Source organism: Triticum aestivum, chromosome 2A, assembly GCF_018294505.1.
Source record: "Triticum aestivum cultivar Chinese Spring chromosome 2A, IWGSC CS RefSeq v2.1, whole genome shotgun sequence".
NCBI lineage: Eukaryota > Viridiplantae > Streptophyta > Magnoliopsida > Poales > Poaceae > Triticum > Triticum aestivum.
In genome coordinates, this window is record NC_057797.1 from 74,128,343 (window position 1) to 74,138,876 (window position 10,534).

The following is a 10,534-nucleotide window of genomic DNA, read 5'->3' on the forward strand; positions in this document are numbered from 1 at the left end:
TTCTCTCAAGAGCATAAGTATTACGGTGGGTAAACAAATTACTGTCGAGCAATTAATAGAATTGAGCATAGTTATGAGAATATCTAGGTATGATCATGTATGTAGGCATCACGTTTGAGACAAGTAGACCAAAACGATTCTGCATCTACTACTATTACTCCACACATCGACCGCTATCCAGCATGCATCTAGAGTATTAAGTTCAAGAGAACAAAGTAATGCTTTAAGTAAGATGACATGATGTAGAGGAATAAACTCATGCAATATGATATAAGCCCCATCTTTTTATCCTCAATGGCAACAATACAATACGTATCGGTTCCCTTTCTGTCACTGGGATTGAACACCGCAAGATTGAACGCAAAGCTAAGCACTTCTCCCATTGCAAGAAAGATCAATCTAGTATGCCAAACCAAACTAATAATTCGAAGAGACTTGCAAAGATAAACCAATCGTACATAAAAGAATTCAGAGAAGAATCAAATATTGTTCATAGATAATCTGGATCATAAACCCACAATTCATCAGATCTCGACAAACACACCGCAAAAGAAGATTACATCGAATAGATCTCCAAGAAGATCGAGGAGAACTTTGTATTGAGATCCAAAGAGAGAGAAGAAGCCATCTAGCTAATAACTATGGACCCATAGGTCTGAAGTAAACTACTCACACATTACCGGAGAGGCCATGAAGTTGATGTAGAGGCCCTCTGTGATCGATGCCCCCTCCAGTGGAGCTTCGGAAAAGGCCCCAAGATGGGATCTCTCGGGTACAGAAGGTTGCGGCGGTGGAATTAGGTTTTCGTGGTGCTCCTGGATGTTTGGGGGGGTACGTGGATATATATAGGAGGAAGAAGTACGTCGGTGGAGCAACGGAGGGCCCACGAGGGTGGAGCGCGTGCCCCTGCCTCGTGCCTTCCTCCGTTGTTTCTTGACACATACTCCAAGTCTCCTGGATCATGTTCGTTGAGAAAATCACGTCCCTGAAGGTTTCATTACGTTTGGACTCCGTTTGATATTCCTTTTCTTCGAAACCCTAAAATAGGCAAAAATACAACAATTTGGGTTGGGCCTCCGATTAGTAGGTTAGTCCCAAAAATGATATAAAAGTGTGAAATAAAGCCCATTAACATCCAAAATAGATAATATAATAGCATGGAGCAATAAAAAATTATAGATACGTTGGAGACGTATCATCATCCCCAAGCTTAATTGATGCTCGTCCTCGAGTAGGTAAATGATAAAAGAAGAATTTTTGATGTGGAATGCTTTCTAACATATTTCTCAATGCAATTTTTCTTTATTGTGGCATGAATGTTCAGATCCGTAAGATTCAAGACAAAAGTTTAATATTGACATAAAAATAATAATACTTCAAGCATACTAACTAAGCAATTATGTCTTCTCAAAATAACATGGCCAAAGAAAGTTATCCCTACAAAATCATATAGTCTGGCTATGCTCCATCTTCACCACACAAAATATTTAGATCATGCACAACCCCGATGACAAGCCAAGCAATTGTTTCATACTTTTGATGTTCTCAAACCTTTTCAATCTTCACGCAATACATGAGCGTGAGCCATGGATATAGCACTATATGGTGGAATAGAATGGTGGTTGTGGAGAAGACAAAAGAGGGAAAGATAGTATCACATCAACTAGGCGTATCAACGGGTTATGCAGATGCCCATTAATAGATATCAATGTGAGTGAGTAGGGATTTCCATGCAATGGATGCACTAGAGCTATAAGTGTATGAAAGCATTGGAATATACAAGCCAAGTTCTATAATGAAAAATTCCCACTAGTATATGAAAGTGATATCATAGGAGACTCTCTATCATGAAGATCATGGTGCTAGAGGAATGATTCCTCCCCTCTCCTAGGCGACTCCCTCCCCTAGGCGACTCCCTCCCCGCCGGTGGCCACTCCGGCCCCGGCGGCCACCCTCCTGTCACTGGCTACTCCGGCGGTGGCAGCCACCACTACTCAATGGATAGTCTTCTCCATTGGGACTTTTCCCCTGGTTTGGTGACCGAATCTCAGGTACGTGCCAAGTTCCAATCTACGGTGCACTTCTCATCGGCCAACCCCAGATCGAAGGAATTCTTCCTCGTGGTTTCATTCTCCTTGGCATCATTCACGTTAACGGAAGAATCTGTGGCCCTGGCTTTACAATCATGTATTGGTGGAATCAGTTCGGGTTTTAGGGTTTTGCGGCTTAGTGACCGCCGTTTTTGGTTTTCTGTGGCTTCCAACAGAGTTGGTCATTTCATCTATGGTCTTAAGGATCACATTTGGCCGAATTTCATCTGTCATTTCCATCTCTACCGTGGTGATCTTTGCTCTCTTGATTATTCGGATAATCAGTGGCATGTGGATGAACATCTTCTGGAGGTTCGTAGGCAACCAATGGCGATTCGATCTACCTGGCTCAGGGATCAGCAGCGGATGATGAATCCTACTACCCCAAAGCAGCCGGCGACGAGCTTGCATGCCTCGGTGGCGGTAGAGCTTATTCCGTTTGGAAAGTTTAATCTCCCATTATTTCCGGATCCTGAGTTACCTTTTCGGTTGGGGGATTTCGTTGTCAATCATAAGGATATCTTGCCTACTGCTAAATCCCTTTTTCAGGGCCCACGGTTCAAAGAAACATATTGGAATTCTATATCTGATGAAAAGCTTTTTCAAATCATGGATGGATGGCAAGCTGGGTATTCTGATCCTGAGGTTAAGTTGATGGTTCAGATTAAGGATGTCCCTACACAAGCTTATATTGATGCCAGACTCTTGAAGTGCTTGAATTGCTCTTGTCATGGTCATTTGCTTGAGGATTGCCCTGGTAAGTTTTGTGAGAGATGCGTTCAGGTTGAGCATCAATGCACTTGTCATGTGGCACGTACTTTGGATAATACATGCATATTGGGCCTTTCTAAAATATCTTGTCGTATTTGCCGTCGAAAGGATCACCAATGGTCCCATTGTCCGGGCCTTTTAAGATGTGACTCCTGCGGGTTTTTTGGACACTCAGCCCATGGTAGCCGACCACATTGGCCCAGATACTAGTGGCATCCCATTTCCGCTTTGATGCCTGCTGGGCTCCCTTCCAGATCTGATAATAATCTTCTAATTTACTCCCATAAACAAACTCGTAAGAATCGGAACCCACCAGAAGGAAATCGGCGGCTGGTTTGGCAAGTAAAAACCCCCATGAGGACGTGCCGGCCTCTCATTGCTTGGCGTTACGCCTCCCCCCCGCTTCACCTGTCAACTCCATCGCCAGCGGGACCCAATCTCCTCCGGTCTCCTCTATTTCCAATACCACCTCTGCTTCCTGCAAACTCGCTCCATCTTCGCCGCCCCAGACTTCATCGCCGTTGATCATCGACGGCAGCAAGATGGCGAACTTCCCGGTCCGTCCCTTCGAGTTTGCGCCGTTGGGTGCCAACATTGAGCGTGGTCCTGACCATCGGGTGCAGAGGAGTGTCATGGTGGTGGATGACTCGCCCTTGAACCATGACAGGTATGCTATCATCTCAATCTAGCCTCCTGTCCCTGATCACCAGAAGCGTTTTTGGTTAGAAGAGGTCTGCCGCATTCTTAGGGAGGATCTGGAATATCAGATTTCAGATGAGTTTGTTTATCCGCTGGGCATTGGTTGTGTGGCGTTTGAAGATATGCAGAGCCGTGATGAGGCCATTAGAGATGGGCCTCATGCCCTGGATGAGGACTCTAATTTCATCCTCACTCCCCACGATGAAGGCATCAATATGCGGATGTCTGCGTTCCAGTATGAAGTTTGGGTCATGATGCTAGCATTCCCGATGGATTATTTGACTGAGCACTATGTGTATAAAGCTGTATCCAACTTTGGCAAGTTGATTTCATGGTCGCATCCGAATGAAAGCAAAGCTCGGGTTTTGGTTAAGTGTCATATCAAGGACGTGGCACAAGTTCCTCATAGTCTTGTCGTATCTAGGGTGGGCATGCTTCCAGGTGTGGGCCGCTCATGGTCGGTACCAGTTTATGTTCTCAATGGCAGGGATCTTGTGCCAGGCCTGGTGGACAATGAGGATGCCCCACCTCTCCTCAATGCATCCCCACACCCTTATGCATTGCCATATTATACTCTGATGCAACAAGCCAGAATTGATGAGATGCAAGCACAGCAAGCGGCCAATGATGCTTTGTGGAATAATGGAGGACAGGTGCAAGATGAGGTTCAGGACAATGGCTGGGCAGCGTGGCCGGTTATCCCACCTCCATATACTGGTTTCAGCTTCAGATCTTTTTTTGAGTATGATGGGCCCTCCCTCATGGATGGTGTGCCTCTAGAGCACAACATTGTGGATAATCTCTCTGATGTCTGGTCAGAATACTCCCAGGTGGAGGAGCTGGCTGATAACTTTATCAATGGTATTCCATCGGCTCGGTTTGCATTTGTCCGGGCTGGTGGTGCTTCAATTTCTTTGTTGTTTACTGTAGATGCTGAGCTACTGCGCTGGATTGGTGGCATGCTGAAACGGATCTATACTAGAGCACTGTTACCTGCTATGAACTCTCATGGAGCGTTCCTGCCGCTCAATCCGTTCTCTGTCATTAAGATGCAACTTAATGAGGTCTGCACAGCGGTTTTGAACTCTATCCGACCGGATTCTGATGTCTTTGAGACAATCTTCTCAAACTCCTTTGCTGCTATCTTCATTGACAGAGAATGTTTCAGTGCTTTGGAGGAACTGCATGTTTTTGATATGCCTCTTGTTGAGGGTTCTGCTGTTGTTGAGCAGGTCTTGCCAGCTTCTTCTGTGCCATCTAGCTCTGTCGCTGCACACATTGATTCTCTGCTTTCCAGTGAGCATGCCCATGTGGATACAGTTATGCTTCGGCGGAGTGCAAGGACTAACAAGTATGATGGGTTTAAGGTGCCCCGTTTGTCTGACAAGAAGTTGGGTACGTCCACAGTTAAACCGAGGAAAGTTCCTATGGCACACTGCTCCTCTTCTGCCACTTTGCCACATGTCACTGTCAGCAAAGACAAGGTACATTGTACGATTCCTCCCCCCACACCCATTTCTACCATTCAGTCTATTGGCACTAATCTGTGTGGCATGCGTCCAAATCAGCTAAGCAATCAGATGGAACCACTAGGATAGTGACGCCCCCAATCCAGATGCATAAGGCATGGAACGTGTTGTGCTGGAACGTAAGGGGGATCAATTCGGATCAAAAACTGTTAGCCCTGCGCAATGCAATTAATAATAGTAGTAGTTCTGTTATCTGTCTGCAAGAAACAAAACGTGCCTCTTTTGATGTGTCTTTTGTGAGAACATTCTGTCCTAAAAGATTCAATAAATTTGAAGTGGTGCCTTCACAAGGGGCCTCTGGTGGTCTGATTATTTTATGGGATAGCTCGATCTTTGTGGGCAGTGCCATCTGTGCTGAATCTTTTGCCTTGGGAGTTAAATTCACTTCCTTGCATACTGCTAAATCCTGGAATATTTTCAATGTGTACGGCCCATGTGATGGAACCACTAGGGTTGCCTTTACTTCCTGGCTGTTTGATCTTGAAATTCCAGACGATGAGGACTGGTTATTATGTGGTGACTTTAACTACATCAGAGCTCCTGATAATCGTAATAAACCAGGGGGGAATGTGAATGATATGCTTACCTTCAATGATTTCATCCAATCGCAAGCATTAGTTGAATTGCCTATCAAAGGGAGGAGGTTCACGTGGAGTAACATGCAAACCGACCCGCTATTGGAACAACTGGATTGGTTCTTCACTTCGGCTAATTGGACCTCCAATTATCCAAACACAACAGTGGCCCCCCTCCCAAAACCTGTCTCGGATCATGTGCCCTGTGTGATTTCCATTGAAACAACAGTGCCTAAAACCAAAATTTTCTGTTTTGAGAATTTTTGGATTTCACACCCAGGTTTCTTTGAGGTGGTTCAATCCACTTTGAACAAAAATTGTTTTGCACATAACTCGGCTGCTCTGCTGTGTAAAAAAATTAAGCATTTTAGGTACGCTCTGAAGAAGTGGAGTAAAAACATATCTAGGTTGAACCTGTGTATTGATAACTCCAATTGGGCGTTACTGGAGCTGGATGGAATTGAGGATCTCAGGCCCCTCACAACCCCATAGAATAACTTTCGTTCGATTCTAAAAGACCACTTGGTAACTCTCCTGGGATACAAACGGGAATATTGGAAGAAGAGGTACACAGTGCGCTGGTTTCAGTGTGGGGGAGATAACACAAATTTTTTCCATTCAGCTGCGAGCGAACATTTTAGAAGGAATTCCATTGCCTCTCTCAAACTCTCTGATGGGACTATTGTCTCAGATCATGTTGGTAAAGCTCAAGAGCTTTATCAGACGTACAAAAACAGACTAGGGTTGACAGAACAGTATGAGATGAAATTTGATCTTGCTAGGATTATTAAGAGGATTGAAGGGCTTGGGGAGCTGACAAAACCCTTCACTACCGAGGAGATTGACAAGGTGGTCCATGAGATGCCGTCCGATCGAGCTCCTGGTCCGAATGGATTCAATGGCTGCTTCTTGAAGTCCTCTTGGCACATTATCAAGAGTGACTTCTACAAGCTGTGTGCGGATTTCCATGAAGGAAAACTGGATTTGCAGAGTCTTAACTCTGGGTTTATCACATTGATCCCGAAAACATACTCCCCGGAAACGGCAAATGATTATAGGCCTATCACTCTCCTCAACTATTGTCTGAAGTTGATAACCAAGCTGTTAGCTAATAGATTACAGGGTCTAATCCTCAAGATCATCCACAGAAACCAATATGGGTTTCTCAAAGGTAGATCGATCCAAGACTGCTTGGCCTGGGTGTTCGAGTATATCCACCAATGCCAAGCCTCTGGACGTGCCTGCTGCCTGCTGAAATTGGACTTTGCCAAGGCGTTTGATACAATTCAACATGAACCTATGATTGAGATAATGAGAAGCATGGGCTTTGACGAGAAATGGATTGGGTGGATTAAATGCATTTTCTCGTCGGGCACCTCGTCTGTCCTGCTGAACGGTACCCCAGGAAAGCAATTTCCATGTCAGTGTGGTGTGAGGCAGGGAGATCCTCTCTTGCCCCTCATCTTTGTCCTCGCTGCAGACTTGCTGCAGGCAGCGATCAATGAGGCGTCTAGGGATGGGCAGCTATCTATGCCAATTCCATCGCATGATGAATATTACCCTGTGATTCAATATGCGGATGACACGATTATGGTGTTCCCCGCCTGCCCTACTCAAGCTCTCGTCCTTAAAGGAATTTTGATGGATTATGCAACCTCTGTTGGTCTGAAAATCAACTTCCATAAATCAACCCTAGTCCCAATTAATCTGGGACAGGGGTTGGCGTCAGAGTTGGCTGCAGTCTTCGGTTATGTTGTGGGACAAATGCCGTTTACTTACCTGGGTCTGCCTATGGGGACGACTCGTCCTTCGGTGACTGATCTAATGCCCATGGTTACATTAGTGCAGAGAAAAATCCCAGCGGCAGCCTCGTTGCTTGATTATGGATCCAAGCCAACCCTCCTAAATTCTGTTATTACCTCTCTAGCGATCTACGCTATGTGCTCCATCAAGATAAATCCCAGGATCATTGAACACTTGGATAAACTCCGTAGATCATGTCTCTGGCTCAAGAAATCCGATGATGGCACCAGGGGGAATTCTCTCGCTGCGTGGGATTTGGTCTGTAGACCAAAGAACAAGGGGGGCTAGGGATCATAAACCTGAAAATTCAAAACCAGGGACTGCTGCTGAAACAACTACACAAGTTCTACAACAAGCAAGATGTACCATGGGTTCAACTTGTCTGGCATTCTTATTACGTGGATCGTGTCCCGCATGCGACTGATCCTTGTGGATCGTTTTGGTGGAAAGATCTGATGCAACTGTCTGACGTTTACAGAGGGGTTACTAAAGCTTCTGTGGTGGCAGGAGACACTATACTGTTCTGGAAGGATGAGTGGAATGATACATTGCTAGAAGAAGCTTTCCCGAGAGCCTTTTCTTTTGCCAGAGATCAAGATATGTCAGTTAAAAAACTGCTGTCTTCAACGAGTCTAAGGAATATATTCCACTTGCCTCTATCGATTGAAGCCCGGTTGGAAGTCACCAAGATGCAACTTGCAACAGCTGTTGTTGCACCGACTGAAGGCATTGACACTTGGAGTTGTGTCTGGGGTGGGTCTGAATTCAAAGCATCCAAATTTTATGAGCACTGCTTCAGAAATATGCAGGTTGATGAGGCCTTTTGTTGGATCTGGAAATCCAAATGCACAATGCAATGGAAGATGTTTGCCTGGTTGCTGCTGGCTGACCGCCTAAACACTAGAAATATGTTGAGAAGAAGACACTACAAGATACAAGATGATGACTACACTTGCTTGTTATGCCAAAACCCACTTGAAGAGGATGTAGAACATCTATTCTTCAACTGTCCCTTCAGCTGGAGATGCTGGGATAGCATAGGGGTCCAATGGCTGATGGCTGACGACAGGCTAGAATTGCTGCACGCTGGCAAAATCTCTTGGGGTGGGCCAATGTTTATGGAGGTGTTCACTGTGGCGGCCTGGGGGATCTGGAAGGAAAGAAATGACAAGCATTTTAGAGGGGTTCAGCCAACTTTGAGATCCTGGAAGATCAGGTTCAAAAATGACTTTGCTATGCTGGTCCATAGGGCCAAGCCAGAGTCGGCCACATTCATACTATCTCTAGTTGCTGCTTTGTAAGAGCTGTGCTCCCTTTTAATCTCTAACCCCCCCATTTCATATGTAGTTCCTGTATGTAGGCTGACTGGACTGTACTGAGACTGTACTAACCCCCTCTTAACTATTTAATTCAAAGGCAGTGGGATCCTCTCCCACTGTCATCAGTTCTCAAAAAAAAGATCATGGTGCTACTTTGAAGCACAAGTGTGGAAAAAGGATAGTAACATTGTCCCTTCTCTCTTTTTCTCTCATTTTTTGCGGGCCTTCCTTTTTTGTGGCCTTTCTCCTTTTTTCCTTTATTTTTATTTTCGTACGGAGTCTCATCCCGACTTGTGGGGGAATCATAGTATCCATCATCCTTTCCTCACTTGGGACAATGCTCTAATAATGATGATCATCACACTTTTATTTACTTACAACTCGATACTTAGAACAAAATATAACTCTATGTAAATGCCTCCGGCGGTGTACCGGGATGTGCAATGATGCATGAGTGACATGTATAAAAATTATGAACAGTGGCTTTGCCACAAATACGATGTCAACTACATGATCATGCAAGCAATATGATAATGATGAAGCGTGTAATAATAACGGAACGATGGAAAGTTGCATGTCAATATATCTCGGAATGGCTATGGAAATGCATAATAGGTAGGTATGGTGGCTATTTTGAGGAAGGTTATATGGTGGGTGTATGATACCGGCGAAAAGTGCGCGGTATTAGAGAGGCTAGCAATGGTGGAAGGGTGAGAGTGCGTATAATCCATGGACTCAACATTAGTCATAAAAAACTCACATACTTATTGCAAAAATCTACAAGTTATCAAAGCAATGTATTACGCGCATGCTCCTAGGGGGATATATTGGTAGGAAAAGACCATCGCTCGTCCCTGACCGCCACTCATAAGGAAGACAATAAATAAATAAATCATGCTCCGACTTCGTCACATAACGGTTCACCATACGTGCATGCTACGGGAATCACAAACTTCAACTCAAGTATTCCTCAAATTCACAACTACTCAACTAACATGACTCTAATATCACCATCTCCATATCTCAAAACAATTATCAAGTATCAAACTTCTCATAGTATTCAATGCACTTGTATGAAAGTTTTTATTATTGCCATGTTGTTCTTAAAGGACTCTCAAAATAATATAAGTGAAGCATGAGAGAACAATAGTTTCTATAAAATAAAACCACCGCCGTGCTCTAAAAGATATAAGTGAAGCATTAGAGCAAACACTACTAGGAAAAGGCCTATAGATGATATGGCCACTAATGGCGCACCAGAAATGTGGTGCGCCACTACTATATACTAATGGCGCATCATGAGTTGGTGCGCCATTAGTGTGGTAGACACTAATGGCGCACCGGACACACGGTGCGCCACTAGTAACACTTTTTTTTTCTAAAAATACTAATGGCGCACCGGGGCACAGTGTGCCATTACTAGTTTAACTAGTAATGATGCACCTGCCACACAGTGCGCCAGTACTTTTTTTGCAAAACTACTAATGGTGCACCGCGAGCTGGTGCGCCATTAGTAACCAGGGTTACTAATGGCGCATTTGTGGGTGGTGCGCCATGAGTAACCTGCGCATTCCCCCTTCCCTCTCCCTCGCCAGATCCCCCTCGCCGCCGACCACCCCCCGCACCCCCCTGCTCCACCGCCGCCGAGCACCCACCGCACCCTCCCCCCGCTCCACCGTCGCCGGCTTCCCGCGATACATGCGTGCGCGTAACGCACGTGTGTATGCGCGAGTGGTGTGTGCGTTCTA